Below are 18,826 nucleotides of genomic sequence, written 5' to 3'. Positions count from 1 at the left end.
TACCTTTAAACAAATCCTCAACAAGAGAAAGGAAGACTTGTTTTTTCTTGTGGTTCCAACTTTCAGACTCAAAGTCTGCGTGTTTTTATGTGTAGCATGACGCTTTGAAAACCGCAAACTCATGCACGGCGAATTGTTGCTCGCCCTGCTGGTGTCAGATACTGAGTAAGCTTGTACACATACACAGCAGAGGCCTTTGATGTTTTGATTCTCTCTCTCTCTCTCTCTCTCTCTCTCTCTCTCTCTCTCTCTCTCTCAAACACACACAGCATTGAATGTCTGTTTAAATGATTACCTGTGTTTTTTTTCTCGGAGCAGCGTGTTATCTGCACAGTTCTGGCCCGAGCCGTGCGAGAGCCGGAAACCCTCGTCACCTCTCGCCCTGCCCCTCTCTATCTCCTCCGGCTCAGACGCTGGCGAGAAAATATTTCACCTGAGCGAGAAAACAAGGTTATAAAAGCTCACAGGATGGGCTAAGTTATTCTTTCTGGGCAAGAAGAACAATACAGAGTCCCGGCCTGGCACGAGGGGCATCAGGATTCAGGAGGCTGTGTGTTCATGTAGGAGGAGGGACGACGCTAAGTGACTCTGACAGAGCAGAATCAGATCAGTGCTGCTGGAGAGGGAGGACACAAACAGCCAGTGGGGACAGGAAATGAAAGAGAACAGATGTGGAGACAGGTAAGAGAGGCATGTTAGCATGATCAGTGAGCGAGGGGGCAGAAAAGACGAGCGACAGACAGACGGGGAGACGGCACTGACGTGGACGTTTATTGGGGTGAAGGTCGAGACATCTAAAATGAAATGTGATTAAAAGCTTCAGTTATATTCACACTTTCCTTCTCAGACCGTTTGGGAGGAAACGCAGCGTCTGCTGTGCTCGTTTGTCTTCGTCACAGAATGACTGACGTCGTTTCCATGAGGACAAACAAACGGATTCCTCTTCATGATCATTATAAAGCCATTGAGGTGGACCTGGTGATGCAGTGTTATGACATGCGCGGCTCTCTTCCTGCCTCCCAGACGGCAGGAGGGGTGGGAACCCGGATATTATGGCCGGTCAGCACTTCAGTCAGTGGAAAAAGAGATCCATTGTTGTGTCAATCACGCTGACAGGAAGAAACACACGGTGGTGGACTCTGCTGATGCCTGCTTCCAGGTGATGATCAGCTGGGGACTGACTTCATGTCAGCCAGTCTTTACTCAACACACTGTAATCACCTGGACATCAAAGATGACATCACAGGATTATGATGTTAAAGGCAACACCATCTCTGACAGGTTGCTTTGTCTTCAAGCTAGCAAGAGGAGGTTGCCTGTGGTATTGTTGTTTTTTATTTACTCCTCATCTTCCTGCGGGGACTTTCACTGACAAACTTTGGTTTCCACAGAGATAAAGCACGGGACACTTCGCACTCAGATGGGGCCCCCTTTGGGAGGTTTCCTACTGTCATTGCAAAATTTGACCGCTGATTTGGTTTAAAGTTGTCGGCCCTCAGCCCCCCCCCCCCCCCCCCCCCCCCCCTTTACTGACCTGGGACCCCAAGCTGTTGCCTGCCTTGCCTGTTGACAAGCAAGCGCCTCTGGCTGGGGAGCGACCTTCTTGATAAGGCCGACAGCTGTGTGAGGACGGGTCCTCGGACTGTGACAGCAGACGTGACGGATCCAACACGGAGGGCAATCCGTCTGAACCGAGCGGCGAGCGCTAATCGAGCTGGGAGTCATCGCGGTGACGAAGGTTACCTCAGTGCAGATGGTGAATGTATCATCTGAGACAAACAAGAAAGGGAACGACAGCCACTTTACACTGACACATTTCCCTTTTCAGAATTTCACCCAAACTTTAAAAAAACCTTATCAGAGGTTAAAAAAATAACAGTCAGTCCTCTGTAAGTGTTTGATAGTTCCTCAGGCTGTTCAGAGTATTCACGTGTCACTCGACAACATGTGATTAGCTTTTTATCTTCCTTGCATACTTTCTCAGAGGAGCCCTCTGGCTACTTCTTCCTCTGTTTCAAAGAAGTTAAATACAAGGGTGTCTCACTTATCGTCTATTGTTCCGCACAGTCTGACAGTATTTGGATCTTTGAGGACATTATGGAGAGCTGACAAAGGACCCAGCGCCACATTGATTTCCACCTGAAGTACAGATGGCTCGCCTGCAGGGTGTCGGCACCATCAGGACGCGGCACAGTTTTCATCATGATTATAAAGATGGCTTGTGTGAATACCCGTCATGAGGAGGCTGGCGAGCTGAAGGCACGCAGCTCGGCTGACCTCAGTAACCACAGATGCTGGTGGACAGATTCAATTTAGAAGGAGTCCTGCTGCGTGACATCCCCGACGTGTCTGCAGGATGTTCACCACCAAGTTCACTTCAGATGAGTGTAACATGAAATCTCAAGATTTGACTCAGTATTTAGGGTTTAATTTTACTAAAATATGAAGTGAAGAAATTAGGTAAGTCTCTAGGAAGCCATGGTGTGTGCGTGTGCCCAACAGAAAATCCAACACAGTTAAGTTTAAATAATAATAATTGTATTTAGAAAAAAACTTATTCTCAAAACAAGTTCAAAAACAATTGTCCTCTTTCCGCTCTGGAAAGACGGGGGGGTTTTAGGTCCGTTTCACACAAAAAGGGGAAAAAAAGAAAGTCAATGTCTTTCAAGGAATCCAGAGTTAGTTTCCTTTCCTACCACACTTGTAGGGGGGAGGTGAGGTGATCTTCTGGGTAGCTCGCCATCTTCATCATTGGATCCATCATAACTAAAAAAAACCTGACCGCTGAGCGCTAAAAACCAAATCTCTTTCCCGTCTTGGGCAACAAACAATTCTTCAGAACTTCTCTGCTCTCTGTTTCTCCATGCGATTGTTTGGGATGAGAGGGAGTGACCTCGTGAACCGGATCTTTTTGATAAGTGGGTTGAGCTCTGATTGGTTGATCGTTTACGGTGAAGTGATTAAACGTTTATGGAAGAAAAAAAATCGGAAAGTTTACATACAGTCAAAATAAAATAAAAACCAGTGTTTATATTTATGGAGGTTCACGGAGGTCACTCCCCTCTTGCACTGAAAAAACAAGACACAAAACAAAACATCAAAATCAATTAACCTGGGTTAAATGTGTCTGCATGTTTTTAAGAACCGGCTCTCCAAATTCTTCAACTGCAGCTCTAACTTTCTGACTTATAGAAGCATGTGGAACAGCAGCCACCCAGGAGCTTACCGCCTGAGTATCTCCTCATGTGTACTTCTTATTGAATCAAGCATGCAGCATTATCCTGCGTTTCCCCGCCCACGTTCCCTCGAACATCCTAACCTCCTTTGTAAATCTGCAGGTCAGATCTCGAGCGCCGCTAAACGTTCAGCAGACACTCTTCCCCTCCAGTCACTGCTTCTCTACTTCATTGTTCTCTGTTGTGTTTGAGTCACACTCAAGAACACCAAGTGACAAGGTTGCCCGTATTTCCTGCACCTGAGCAGCACCGCAGGGATCCGAAATAAAAGCCACCATCACTGTTTACAGCCGCCAGTGTGACAGCGCTGACACAGAACAATGAGGTCTATTGTGGAGCGGCACAATGCTCCTTTAATATGCTTTGACAAGGCGTGAGTGGTACAAGCGATGCAGCATCTGGGCTGTCATTGAGATTATTAATGACAGGACGGTGCGACTGCACTATCCCAACTCTCTGCTTGTCCTCCGTGGAGACATTTTGCTGAAAACATGGTGGATGTTTTCATACCAGGAGGGTGCAGGGTTTACACAAACATCCTGAAGGGGTCAGAGGTCAGAGGAGTCAGGAGGGTCGACTTGATACCAGCATGAACGAAAAGAGAGACGTCGACACACCTCAAAGTACATAAACCAGGAGGAGCTAAATGTGAGCGCTGCATGAAAAGAAAACCACAGATGTTTTCAAGGCGACGGAGAGTACGACGCTAAATCACAAGTAGGCCATTTTATGCACGCGAGAGATGTTTGCTAGAAGGAGCAGATTGTTAGATATTAGAGCTACATATACGTCTAATGAACCCTTCACCTCTAAGATAAAACACTGGTCTTATAAGTGTCTGACTTTTGCAGGGTTATAAACAAAAAGGAGAAACAGAAACTCGTAAGGAAGCAGCCTGAATCCTGAAAGAGTGTCTGTTCGTCAACATCTAAAAATGTGTCAAAATAAAGCTGACGTTGTCTTTGCTCAGAGTTCATGAAGTCGAAAGTCCGTAACGTTAGCTAAATAAATCCGGCAGGCCTGCTTTTTACTCTGATAATTTGTGACTGCAGACGGAAGCTGACTCAACACACCAGAACCAAAACACATTTGTCAGAGTTTCAACCACCGTGTCTGCACCACATATTTCAACAGGCACATAATGTGGTGTAACACCGGCATTATCTGCCTGTCACTGTACCAGCACGAGGACCGAGAACAAGCACAGTTCCTGTTGACACTTTGGGATTATTCAGCAAATAAGCACATCATTGCACATTTCTGACTGGAGGCTTAAAAAAAAGGAAACATTCCCATCTCTCCCGTCTGATCGAAAGGATCCCGACACGTCCTGTGTGAGAATATTTCAACAAGGTCACATGACCAAGTCCTTCACTATTCAGGTATTTTTCACCAGTGAGGTTGTGACATCAGACTGTACTCACAAATAGACCTCAGCTCAAACATCTTCTGATGACTTCATGCACTTTGACCCCACAGGTCACAACTATCCAATCACACAACAGCATCAGGGTGAACCCAATCCAAGCCCGTGCACGCAGTCTCCGACCTGCACCGGCCGGAGCCCGACTTTATTTACATACATTTATAATAAAAAGTTGAAGTTGTCTGAATGCATGTTCATGCAGATCTGTTCGTCTTAATGAGCGCAGCACGGAAGCATGTCGGCTATTCTATCAATAACAAAACATTTATTATATTTCAATCCTCTGAAAACACAGAGTCAAGAAAATACAATATAAAAATAAAGTAAAAGTAATAAGTAACAATTTTAAATGTTTAAAGCAAAAACGTTGTACTTTTTCCTCTTATTCTAACAACATGCCTCACATGCAGCTGCCCCTTCTTTTGACAATTGGAGGGTTATTTGGTCGCGTCGCCCACACGTTTCTCGCTCTTCCTCACATCTGGACAGAATTATTTTTTAAAGAAAAGTCCGTTCAGCAGCCTGAGGATGTCGTATCACAGCTACTGTATATTTAGTAGCAGATTCCCTCTCTGTGTTCTGCAGGGTCTGAGCTGCTAAAAGAGAACAAAGATAGCTGACCTTTAAAATGCATGGGCAGAATAAAAGACGGAGCAGCAGAGAAATAAACCAAAGACAAACACTGAAACTAGTTTTTTGGAACAAAAGTAAGTTTCTGTCCAAATCGATGAAAGGGTCACAGATCAAATAATGTGATCTTTTCTAGAAATAATGTAAACACAAAGACCCTCAGCATCTGAGTTTCTCATGAACAACTATTTGAAAAAACCCCAAACAAAACTCTTTCTTTTCGTTTACCCCGAAACGTGACACATTTAAAGGTCACATATTCTGTAAGTCCACCTCACCATGTTCCTCTGACTCTAACAAGTGTCTCTAGTCTGTCTACAACGATGAGAACAGTCCGTCCTCTCCGTCTTCTGCCTGCTCCACTTTTCAGAAAATGTGTGCTCAAACAGGCCATTTGGAGATGTTCCCTTCATGACATCACAAAGGGCAGTAGCCCCTCCCCCAGGTGGGTGACACTCCCACAGCTAGGTGTTTGTCCTGCCCTCTGAGTCTGCCTTCTCACCGTAAACAATAGGACATGGAGCCAGAAAGCAGCGAGTACACCTGAGCCCTTCCAGAGAGGGGGCGTGGTCAGACACAGCTCATTTACATATTTAAAGCTACAGACACAGAAACAGCCTGTTCTGAGCAGGGCTGAAATAGAGGGGTTTATAGACATGATCAAATACAGGATCAGCGTTACGATACACTGTTGGTTGGACCCAGAGACTCAGAGACAGACTCAGACAGTTTTAGCAGTGAACAATAAATTTAATAAACACGATCTGGTGACACGATGTGTGGGAGTCCTTGCTCATCCGTGAGCAGTGCGAATGAAAACGTAGTGACAGTCTTGGTGCAAATCCTGAATCCCGAACGCGTGAGGTGAAGGCAGGTGAGATGAACAGCAGGCAGACAGGTGGACAGGACGGAGGAGCAGGTGAGTCTTTGCAGGGAGCTCTGATGCAGGGAAAAAACACGAGGAGGGTAAACACACGATATCCACAAAAACAACTAAGAACTAAAAATACAAGAGAGCGCCTGATCAGAGTATACCACCACTGTGGGATGATGACCATCCGGCACTGACTGTGTGTGGAGAGCGGCTTAAATACTGAAGCTGATGAAGATGAGCTGCACATGGGAACACACCTGCTGTAGACTGTAGACAGTGGGAGGAGACAGACGGGGGAAACAGACAACACACACCAGGAGGAGGGAACTAAACAAAACCAACTCATGACAATCAGAGTGGATTTACAACAACACACTTCACACACACGTTGAAGAGGAGTTCTGACACAAGAGGAGGAGGAGGAGGAGATGTGACCTTAAGGCCGGCACTCCGTGTGTGTGTGTGTGTGTGTGTGTGTGTGTGTGTGAACCCAGGTTCTTCTCCGTTTGAAACAGTGCTTTGGATAGAAGCGTCTGCTCAATGAAACGCTCTGAGGATTATTGTTGGTTTACAAATCGTTCTTTTTCTGCAGCTAAAAAAACCTCCACAACATGTAACCGTAAACTCTCAGACTTAAAATAAATAATGTTCAGTGTGTGACTTCAAACTGAAGACATTGTCTTTGACAATAAAGCATAAAAAACCCAACACTGCTGTGTGAACTGTGTCTCTGTGTGCAACTGATTTTCTCTGCACAAAAAAAAAAAACTGACCCACAACACAGAGCAGACTGAAACGTCTTCAGAGCCAGAATATCGCCGCTGGATCAACAGTCTGTCATCGACTGCTGTGAGCTCGCTTTGTGCTGCAGATCTTCTCAAACCGCGGTGCAGCTGTGAGATTCCCACTTTCACTTCATTTCTTGATTGAGGCAACTGTAAAAGTAATTCCTTCACATAAAAGGTAGCCACACAAAATGTGGCGAGGGCACTCTTTTCTAAACGCATAAAGAAATATATTTATATATCTTCGACTTCCTCCTCTGGGGTGCTGAAGTCAGCAGCTGCTGTTTCACTGGAAGGGACTCACATGCACAGCTTTTTACAGAGTTAGCAGAGTTCTGCATCTGGTTGAAGTTGAGAAATGATTTCAGGCCCTGGAATGAGTCTAATAAAGAGCATGTGAGAGGATTAGATGTGGGAGTGTGTTGTGCACTTGTTCATTCCTCTGACCGGCTCGCTCAAATCTGCTCTTATCACCATCTAAACTCAGAGCAAACCCCTTCAATCCAAACCTGCCACCACACCATCATACAGGGGTTTGTTTGTCGTCCTTGCAGGACCTTTACCTCATGCAGGGTTTCATGAACGTGTTTTGTAACCCCTCTGTTGTCCAGCTCACAGCAGCAGGTTTCTGATGCATTCAGGGTCGGGTTAGCTTTGAGCAGGACAGAAGGACACGCTCTGCCATCTTCACAAGATCCTTCTGCTCCGGCCACTCGCTCGCCGCCTCTGCTCTCACATGCTCGGGCTCATGTTCCCCTCCCTCAGCTTAGATGTGATTTTTATCTGCCAGCTGTAAAAAGGTGTGTGCTGCATCTGCAGAATTAAGTCCCAGTTTTTCACACGTCAACGAGATGTGCAAGTTTCACCAGGAAGTGGTTATTGTTACGCTAGTGGGAATATTCTTTATCCTATTCTTTCAGGAAGATTTGGATCTCTAAATGAAACTCAAACGCTCCGGATTAGACCTTCCAACGTGACTCGCTGTGAAGCTACACAGCTGTGCGCTCGGATCCCGTTTCCTGGCTCGGTGTGGAGAAAATCCCAGGACTTGGACGGCTCTTGTTTTGATGTAGTTGAGTGAAGCAATGATGTCTTTTATTACATCATTCAGCGTGGGAGCGAGATGTTTACATGTTCACACCTCACAGTGTATCAAACAGTCTGTGCAGATCCAAACACAAGCCTCCCATTTAAGGGCATCACATTTTAAATTATTCATCTGCAGCGGCCAGGCGTGTTTGAAGGAACTCCTCCATCTAATCATCGGCAGAAATGAATCTGACTCAAGTTAGCAGTAAACCTTTGTTTCTGTCAGTTTCTGCTTCCTGAAGATTCTTTAGAGCTGGATGATTCATCCTTCGCCTCACATGGACGGCCATCCTCAAAAACAACATCGATTATTCATCTGTTCTAAGTTTCCTTTCACTAAAGTGTCTGAATCACACCATGCATGTTACATTCAGATTTCTGCTGACAAAAAAAAAAAAAGTCTATTTTGAAAACAGAGAGAGAGATGAATGAAATCAAGGACTGATTACAATTAATGAGTCAGAATGAAATGAGGAAAATGAGCTTGAGGGCTGTCAAACTGCACAATGGATTAAAACCTTTGCACAGGTGAACACATGCAGAACATCTGGATTTAACAGAGACGACAACACGACTCCTGCCATTGGCTGAATTCAAGGTCAGAGCTCAGAGCGGGACTATGGAGCAGTTTACATGTGAAAGTTAATCGATCAGCTCCCCATTTATCCAGGTGTCTCATTCCAACTTCAACAAGTTCTCTCTCACTCTTTGCAAACCCGAGCTATTAGCGCACCGTAGCGGTAGCTAGCAATTTTAAACATCATGAAACTGACCCTTAAGGACGTTCTGGTCACTTAGAGGTCGAAAAAATAAACATCAAAATAGTTGCTAGATTTTGAATTTCCCTTCACCAGCTACGTGTGGCTGAGCGTTGCCCTGTTTGTGCGCTTCGCTCTATTTTCTTTGAAATGACTCAGGCAGATTGTCAGCTGTATTGGCACCTGTCTGGTATACAGGCTGCTGCTGTGTGTGGACGAAATGATCATAAAAAAGAAACATTTGACAGCGCAGAGACGTTTCCTCGGCACAGCAGAACAAACGAGGTAACACAGGATCATCACACTCTGTGCGTCTGTTCGTCTGCTGCTCTCCATCTCTTTGCATGCCTGACTACCGTCTCCTGCAGTAAATAAGCACCCAAACAACACGAGGAACTCCTCCCTCCCACCACACACACACACACACACACACACACCCTGCTACGCCTCCATGCCTGCCAGGAGCACTTTTTTTTGTTCCTGTGATGCATGCCGTCACTGTACCCTGTTATTACCTCTGACTGTAATAGGCACCTCTGTTCCCAATCAAGTTTTTACTTTCTGCCGGTGAAAGCAAACGGTTTTGCAGCAGACACATTTTATTCCTCGCACACACGCAGTAATGTCTGTCGGGTGTCGTCTGCGTTGGCTGCAGGCCGAGCTCGCCCAGATTGTTCACACGGCACTTTTAGCGCTCATAAAGGGCTCGCCGCGTTGCCAGCACGCTGTCAGAGCGTTCAAACGCAGCCCGTCCTTGTTTATTGTCTGCTGCAGGATGGATGGTAGGTGGTCTGTCTGTGCTCACACTCCTGATCTTCACTCCAGAACAATGGCTGCTTGTGCACAGGCAGGACAGCAGATTGATCAGAGGTGGACTCGCACAGAAGAGGAGGGAGGGTTAACCCTTTCAAACCGGCCCGCTGCGGGAGGCCTGGCGAGCTGACTTAAAAACAAACTAGGTTGTGTTTAAAGGCATCTCAAGGCATTCTGCAGCACGATGTTACAGCCGTAATCATTTCACCCAGAACTGTTTCAAAGGATCTGAAAGAAAGAAAAATGTTGGGAGAGTTGTCTTATGACATTTTTTAAATTATTATTTTTTTTATTTTTTTTAGGGGGGGGGGTCTGTCACAGTGGACTCACAGAGAGCGTCCAACGTGCCGTTGTAAAGTCAGGGCGGTAAAACACACTGGACAGTATTAAACGCTCGCACACGAGGAGGTGACGCGCCTCAGAGTCTGAGAGTCTGTGGGTGAGTTCAGGAGTTAAACATCTGGACTGGAGGTGAGCTGTGCTGTCTCACACTGTTCACTTTATGGACCAACATGACTTTAACTCAGGTTTTACTGATTCTGCTGCCACTGCAGATAGTTCTTTGTAAATGTTCTTTCTTTGAGTCTTGCTGTTCGTCCATCTGGCCTTCAGATTTGTTTTTTATTTGTATCATATTTTTTGCATGATGGCAGCGTAAATTCTGCCTGATTGTTTTTTGCCCAGAGACCCCGACTCTTTATTTTTGTCCATAGTTGATGACATATTTCTGGTTTCATGGTTAAAATGTCAATAAAACTGAAACTATATAAATCAGATTTACTGTCTTCCCCTTCTTGGTCGGATGTGAGGCATGTAGAGATACTACAGTACGAGCGATGGCACCATTCAAAGCACTGGTTGCCGTGGGAAACCATTTCTGTTGTACTGTTCTGAGGTTTAACAACAAACTGAATCCAACATGTATTCTCTGATCTACTTTCCTTCTCAGCTCCCCGCACGACTTTTCTATCGTTTCCACTTCTCTTGCCTCTGCCCGTCCCCCTCTCAGCATGTCTCGGTGTTAGACGATGTTTACAAGGATGTGTCTGTCTTCCTGCAGGGTTTTCAGAGAGTCCTTTTTTTTATTTTTATGATGCTGTTTGACAATGTGCTGTGGGATGGAGAGGAAAGCGGAGTGGGCCGAGGTAATCACCGGGGACGGGGAGGAAATGTGAGCGGAGTCACCCTGCAATTGTCTCTCAGTTTTTCTCCCTCTGTTATCTTTGTCACTTCTCTGCCTCTCTCAGACACACGCACCCACACTGCCACAAACCTACACACCAAAACACTTCCTACCATCCAGAGAAGCATGACTGCACACCGGAGTAAAATCTGTGAGACCAAGAAAAAGTACATTTACATGCCAAACAAGCTAGTTTAAAGCGGGCGAACAGGGTTTCAATTCTGAAGAATTTTACGAACAGGGCATCCTCTCTTTTGAGGTTTTTTCCAATTTCTCATTCCAGTATTCCCATATCTGGTTCCAGTTCTGATCCATTCTTGGTTTAACTTCTCACCAAAGCAGCCATATTTGTTTCAAGAAAAGAAAAAACATTACTTCTTGCACAGACTCTCACCGGGTCTCAAATCTGTAAACAATATCTGCAGGACGGTGGAAGCTAAATAAAAGGAAGTTTTCAGTGGGGAGGAATTTAATACCCCTCTTGGCTTCTGCTAGCATGTAATGCTAACCCACGCTAACATTGTGCTGCATTATGCCTAAAAATAACACCGGACATCAGGCTGAGGAGTCACCATCACATCTCATGTTGGTGTGAAGGTCCTGACACGGCGAGGAGACTGTCGGCTGACGGTGCGAGTTGGAAGCTTCAGAGGCTTGTACATGCTGCAGAGTTATACATGTACTGTTTACATGAACACGTTTCAGGGTGGAGACATCCAACCTCCAACTGGATGAGACACAAACTCATTCAGCATCATGTTAGCCGTCGGTTAACACCGGGGTTTACTTCACTGTCTACGGCCTGCAGGGGGAAAAGTGCTTCATGTTAAACACAGCTGAGTGTTCTTCATGACTCTCTCTCCGAGCATCAAGAATCAATACCATTCAAGAAGCAGATTAAACGGGATTAAAGGCGGGGAATTCTCCTGCTTGATTAGAGAGATAAAGGAGGCTGAAGGCAGCTGATGCTCTGTTTGGAATAAAGCACACAACAGAATCTGCAGGGTGACTGAAGTCAGCCGGTGTGAAGTTGCAGGAACACCAAATTCATCTGCTCCACAAACAATTCCATCTTTTCAAACATATTCGGTGGTGTGATATTGCTGCCATTGTTGCGGGGAGGTCAACACATCCCTTTCAACTCGCTATCTAGTGCAACAGAGAAGTGAACAACACCGAACAGAAGACTACTGTTGAAGCTGCAACTGTACGAGCAACAGATCCAAACAGTTTGAGGGCAAAGTGAGAGAAGTGGAGAGCGAGTTTTACAAATGTGTGCATCCATCTGTGGCCGCTCGACAGAGAGAAAACTTGGAGGCCTCTGGTGCGGCTGAATCGGAGGCCAGTTTGACCTATATTCCATTAAACCGCCCACGCTGGCTGTGCGCTGTATCGGCAGACATGGTCACGGCTTGCAGAGTGCCTGAGAGTGAAAGCTGTGATTAAGCCGCTGCAGTTGGACCGGGCGGAGAAAGTGATGGCGAGGGCCGCGTGAGAGATAAACCACATCATAATCAATACTGTCATCTCTCCCCATTCTGCATTCACTCAGCTTTTCTCTCTGAGTGCTGCGCAAAGTGCTGCTGTCTCACCAGCTCTTCCTAACGACTTAAATCGTCTTGTCTGTCACAGTTTGGACTCGAGCGTCTTTTGTCCTGGAGTTTTTAAGAGAGCTCGTACGGTGACGAGTCTCGGAGTCTGAGTGTCAGCAGAGGATCGCTCGTGTCGACGGGTCGAACGTTTGCTTTGTGAGACTTGGAAGTGAGCACCCTGAGCGGCGGCAGCGATGACGTCAGAGCTCGCTCTCTCTCTCTCTCTCTCTCTCTCTCGCTCTCTGATTGTGTAATCACAGTTCATCATAACTGAGCGTCAGACGAGAGTGTGCAGAGAATCCAAACTTTTGTCTGAAAGTCTGAAATTAGCTTCGCTCCAGGTCTCTGAAATGCCGCCCACATTTGCCTGCTGTCGTGCTCGCTGAGAGCTGCCGCAGTGGAAGCAAAGAAAGAAAAAAAAGACAGACAGACAGTCGGCGCTTCAGAGGTGAGAAAAGGAATAAAGATGTCAGAGTGTTTGAGGTAAATGACCCACAAGGGGCACATTGGATCCACCGTTAGGGTTTGATGACTGACCTTATGACCCCGTTCACTCCTTTAATTTGGTCATGCTGTTTCCTATATTTTCATGAGTTCCTGTGTTATTTTGGAGTCTTTTACATTCGTCTCTTTCTGAATCTCCATTTCCTCCCTTCGCTCTAATGTCTGTCAGAGACACACAGAGACTGAGGACCGCATGCAGGTGTCATCTCAGAAGCAAAGGAAGGGATGATATTCACCCGAAGTTACAAGAGGCAGAAAGTTTCTCTTTAACTCCTCGTGTAGCGAGGCTCTGCGTGGTGCTCATCCTGCGGTGAGTCCAGAGACCGTAGCCTCAGGTAAACTGCCGACAAATGTAGCGTGACATACATTCAATAAGCTAACGACCTCTGAATGAAACATTAGGAATCCTCCTCTTCTTCACTAACTCCTCACCATGTTTTCTGCATCACTGCTCCTCCTCGCCCTCCTTGCTCACGGTGAACGTGACAGGAGTGACAACAAGACAAAGTGTTCCTCCATCATCTCCTGCATGTGACACATCCGTAGCCTGCTGTTTTTTTTGCCTACCCAGAATGCCTCGGGGCAGTCTCATGTTAGGCTGTATGTTCTCAGGATATGTCTAACCAGTCTGAGCAGCATGAAGCATGTCTGTACATTGTTCCCTCACGTGTGTGTGTGTGTGTGTGTGTGTGTGTGTGTGTGTGTGCGTGTTCTCGTATGTGAACTTTGCTTTTGTACACAGTGTTTATTGAAACTGAAACTGAACTCTCTCTCCATCCTTCTCGGGCTCGCATTCCTCCGTCTTCAGAGTACATAAACCTGACATCCGTTCCCCGCATCTCCGTTTATGTTTACATTTACATTTGAAGTGGATATTTGTACGAGCAGGTCTGATAAACAGTAGCACTTTTGTATATTATGTCCCATGGTCACCGTGTTTTTCCGAGATGACCTGAACTCTGGGAAAATAAAAGGCCAGCTCAAATGACGAGCAGGCGGATACAGTAAGTGACATTTCTTCCTTCTGTCACATGCACCGCTTTGACCTTTTAAAACATGGCCATGCTCTGCTGTTGAAATGTTAGCTTATCTCTGTGAACTCTGCTGCAGCACATGACTGCTTCAGATAAAACTCACTTTCTTCTGCATCAGCGGCTGAAATGAAGATCCAAGAGACAACAATGTAAAGCGAAGACCAAATGATTTCAAACCAGCGGAGGAAACCTGCTGTGTAGTTTGGACCAACACATAACTGGCATCAGAAACATTAAATAATGTCAGTGTGAAGCTGTGGTTATAAATAGCCTACAGATAAGGGAACAAATTCATTGACATAAATGTGAAAGTTTTATTTTTGTGATCTAGTTTTTTCATCTTCCAACAAAGTCCTGCAGTTCACCAATCACTGAAGGTAAATTGATTTTGGTATCTGTAGTTCCAGAAGTATTTACAATTCAGAGAACCTTTAGACCAGGAGAGTTAAGTCTGTAACCATGACAACCAGCTACGAGTGCGGGAGACCGAGACCGGGACACACGAGAGACCAGAGTGCTGCGAGACTGAGAAAAGGTGACGATACGCATGTCGATAAAATATTTGATTTGGTGCAAAAACAGCGTTAAGTACGTCAAAGGTACAAGACTGTGTACAGGATTTACTTCCTGGAGTGAAAGAACTCCATATCCCATAATCCTTCAGTGATTTTACTGTTTTTACTGGTAATACAAGTGTTGAACTATCTTCAAGGTTATTAGTACACTTCCCGTTAGCTAAACAACTAGCCAGCCTGCGACGGTTAACTCTCCGTTCACAGACAGTACAGAGCGGCTGGACACATCGCCATGGTAACAGCGAGCTCCACCAATCAGAGACATTGCTGTGGCACTCCAGGATCATGAGCAGCGTAGTTCTTTGCTCAGATGTGGTGAATAAATCGTGATGTACTTCAGACGACGCTGATGTCAGACGTGCTCGCGTGGTCAGTCTATGACATCATGGCTCACAATCAAAACCACGTCTAAAGGGGTCCGTGGACTAGGACCAATGAGAGGCCCCGGTCTAAAACAACAACGTTGGACTATTTCTGAATGAAGTAAGCAGGAAAAGTAGAACGCCGTGGAAGTGCTGAGAACGATTATAAGTCCTCACATGGCTGAGCGTGTATTTATATCCTGTGTGTTCCTTTACATGTGTGTCATCTCTGATAAGAAGTTCCTCCCCTGAGAGGAGTCTTCATTTATCCCAACCCTACTGAGATTAAAGTCAGTCTTTAGACTCACCCGGGGTTTACATCTCTGAACCCACCTTCTCCTCTTCAGGTGCTAATTACTCCCCTGTAATGAAAGTAATCAGCACCTGAAGTGATGCTGCATGCTCGACGCTCCTTCTGTGATTGCTTGTATCGTCCCGTGCATCTTCAAGCTCTCACTAACAGGCTTAAGAAATGAACTGCTCCACTGGAGCAATCAGATAAGGGACGGCATATGTTGAATATTGATGACGGGCTGGTGCAGTGCTGGGAGCAGGGCGGACACGGCTCTGCACGGGAAGAGCTACTGCCAAGCAAGGACGAGGCGTTCAATGGCTACTTCACAGTTTATCTTTGTGAGAAGAAAAAGAGAGAGAACGATGTTTGGGTGCAAGATGGCACCTACTTTATTTAACTTCGCTTCCTTTTGGGAGCAAATAATTTAGATAACAAAGTTAGTCACACAGCTAAACCAGTGCAGTGACTTTTTAAGATGCGCTCGGAATAAAGAGCATCGAGCTCTGCTGTCAGGAGGAACAAAGGAGCAAGTTAAACCAAGAGAGATCAAAGGAAAAATAAAGAAACCACAGCACTGCTCAAGGAGTGTTAGACTCTGTGTGTGTGTGTGTGTGTGTGTGTTTCACTTACTCAGTGCCTTTCTTTTAGAGACAGGACAGCATCCAGAAATCAGGGACAGAGAGGCTGGAAATGACATGCAGGAAAGGCTGCAGGCCAGATTCGCACCCGGCCTGCCTGCTTGGAGGACTCTGCACAGACACTAACCACGAGGCTACCAGACCTTTCTACAGAATGGACGTCTTGTGTGTTGCATTTTTCTTTTATTTGGGTACCTCACAAAGGAGGCAGCTCTTCAAAAGACTGACGGATGTGTAAGAACGAGCAGTCAGGAAATGGAGGAGAGCGATCCACTGAATATGGAAACGTTTTGCATTCAGCACACAGATCAGCAAATAAGACGCTGCAGTGAGCGTGCCAGGCCAGTAGTTGGCGCTGTGACACATACTCTTCCTTCCACCGAATAGTGAGATGCTAACGTACAGAAACGAACACACGAGCATCCTTTATGGGCGGATGATAAGGTCTTGGGTAACATGGTGACAGCTTTCAGTCACATGTTCATGCGCTCGTCACGTTTGACTCTGGAGGAAAACTCTCAACTTGATCTTTCATTTGTTTTTAGGGATTAAACTTTGCTAAGGAGTCACTTTGTCAGGACAATCATGACATTCTTTGACACGTGAGATTATTAAATCAGTCAGCTCTGATTGTGTGTGTGTGTGTGTGTGTGTGTGCAGGGTCTATGATGTCACACTACATGGATGTCATAATTACACACACTTTGTGACATGCTCTGTCCGTTTGTTCGTTCTGGTCTTAATGACTGGGTGTAGCCTGCTGGAAGCAGAGCTCTACCTCTGCTCCTGTTTAGTCTCAGTGGGAGTAAATTAGTGTTTGGCTGTCCTCAGATCAGCCACATTAACGGCTTTGTGCGTCTTCAGAAACATCCACATGGTGCTGCTGCATGCAGAATAAATCACATGTTCCATACGGGGATATTTTAGCGTTGGTTACACCTTGTTGCCTGCTTGCACGACAGCCCGGTGGCCTTTTGTTCCTACGTCGCTGCACGGGAGGATGTGATGGAAGGATGTGTGAGGAGGAAAGGGTGAGTAAGAGGCGATGGAAGAGACGGCTGAATCAAACCGGAATCTGTGCTGGAAAATGAAGCCGATGCTGAAATTCAAAATCCTGCAGTTCATCGAGTGTCCACTAGGCTGCAGAAGCACAGGAAGTCAACCTTACCCTCTTGTTGGTTCATTGTCGTTTGTCTCCTGAGCCCTGCAGTCGGATTATTTGGATGTTCTCTGTTCCTCATGTTTGGATTTAGTTTTGCCTTTTGTTTAAATAAATCTTTTTTGTTTTTCTGCACATGGGTCCACCTCCTTGTTTTCTGCCCGTCAAACCCTTGACAGAATGAACCAACAAGAGTGCAAGAAAACACAGAGACTAAATAGACAGGAGGTAATCAGACACAGGTGAGACGAATGAGACAGGTGAGGACAATCAGGGTCATCAAGACAGGAAGGAAACACAGAGAGGCAACACTGAAGACCAGGACTACAACTTAAAACAGGAAACACTAAAGAGTGAACTAAAGAAACATGAATGCACAAGTAAAACAGGCAACAATAAGAAAGACAACATAGAAGGAAACAAAGTAACACAGGGAAACACGAAGGAATAAATAAAACTCAGAAATACAACGTACACAACATCAAACCATGACACCTCCTGATGTAAAGCTGCAGCCCGTCCGACCCTCAGTCCGATCAGCCACTCATCTTAGTATGAGCAAAGGGCTGTTCTGATAGGACGCATTCATTGTCTATTTGTTCTGCACCCCTCTCAGCTGCTGCTGACAGTCAGGCCATCAAGTATTTCTTTCACTACATGACTTACAGCCACTCAAACTATCTCCAGCCAATGAAATGTTACATTTAATATTATAGTTATTAAAAGTTATGACTGTCGAGTTGGAGATACGTCTTTGTTATAGCAATGGATTTGTATGTTCTAAAAGCCTGACTTCACATTTTTAAGTGTTTGAAGAAACTTTTATCAAATCTGAAAATAAATATTAATTACATCATGGCTCCATGTGATACTGTCACCGCGTCCACAGGACACATAAGACACATACAGGTCCACAAACACACACTTCTTCTAACTGTTACCCCGTGCTGCTGTTCATATGTGCTAAGACAGGAGGTGTGAGATCAGTGTGTGTGTGTGTGTGTGTGTGTGTGTGTGTGCGTGAAGGAGAGCATGCTCATGCTTTATCTTCTCCCTCCATCTGTTCCAGGGGAGTTCAGGATCCTGGCTCTCAGAGGCTCGCTGACACGTACTGTCTGCACTGCTCTGTGAGTGACAGGCGGGCCGGGAGCTGCAGACAGGAGGGGATACAATAGAAAACACTTTAAAAGCTCAGATAGATTACAAGATAAGGAACATTTCAACAATTTCACTTCTCTTTCTACAGTCCTTTTTTTCCTCTCTCTCCTCTGTTTTTCTTCTGAAACTTTTCTTTTTCTTGTCTGACTCTGTTTTTTCTGTTTCCTTTATTGTATTGATACAAAGAGAAAACGCCCACGATTAAAAGTTACACATTTCTTGACGTAAATCCACTCTGATCCTGTGTTTGATCATGTCTATAAACCCCTCTATTTCAGCCCTGCTCAGAACAGGCTGTTTCTGTGTCTGTAGCTTTAAATATGTAAATGAGCTGTGTCTGACCACGCCCCCTCTCTGGAAGGGCTCGGGTGTACTCGCTGCTTTCTGGCTCCATGTCCTATTGTTTACGGTGAGAAGGCAGACTCAGAGGGCAGAACAAACACCTAGCTGTGGGAGTGTCACCCACCTGGGGGAGGGGCTACTGCCCTTTGTGATGTCATGAACGGGAAATCTCCAAACGTTTGAGCACACATTTCCTGTTGTTTTGCTTTACAGACACAGAGTGTCACAGATGTATTTTGGCTTCGTGCCAAAATACATCTTTGCAGATGTGCTGCTGCTCGGTTCTGACGGTCCGGACTTCTCTGGTCTGCCATCTGTACCCTGTCGAAGCTTCGCATGAAGAACAAACATTCACTTTTTTATTTTCCACACG

General features: G+C 45.6%; 1 long non-coding RNA gene across 2 annotated transcripts in view; it reads right to left on the bottom strand.

The window, feature by feature from the left end:
- LOC306833061 overlaps window positions 1–17,119 on the bottom strand; it is a 28,815-nt gene extending 11,696 nt beyond the window's left edge. Inside the window, exons 1-2 of one of the 2 annotated variants that reach the window (XR_013780294.1) lie at window positions 16,963–17,119; window positions 296–433 (exon numbers count right to left, since the gene is read on the bottom strand). This is a non-coding gene — a long non-coding RNA (uncharacterized lncRNA). The remainder of the gene's footprint in view (window positions 1–295; window positions 434–16,962) is intronic. The other variant, XR_013780295.1, reaches the window with a different exon arrangement.
- Between the last annotated feature and the right edge of the window lie 1,707 nt (window positions 17,120–18,826).

The sequence above is a fragment of the Symphodus melops genome (assembly GCF_947650265.1).
Source record: "Symphodus melops genome assembly, chromosome: 12".
Classification (NCBI taxonomy): Eukaryota; Metazoa; Chordata; class Actinopteri; order Labriformes; family Labridae; genus Symphodus; species Symphodus melops.
The sequence above is the reverse complement of the archived record's forward strand: the minus strand, read 5'-3'. Positions and strand labels throughout refer to the sequence as shown.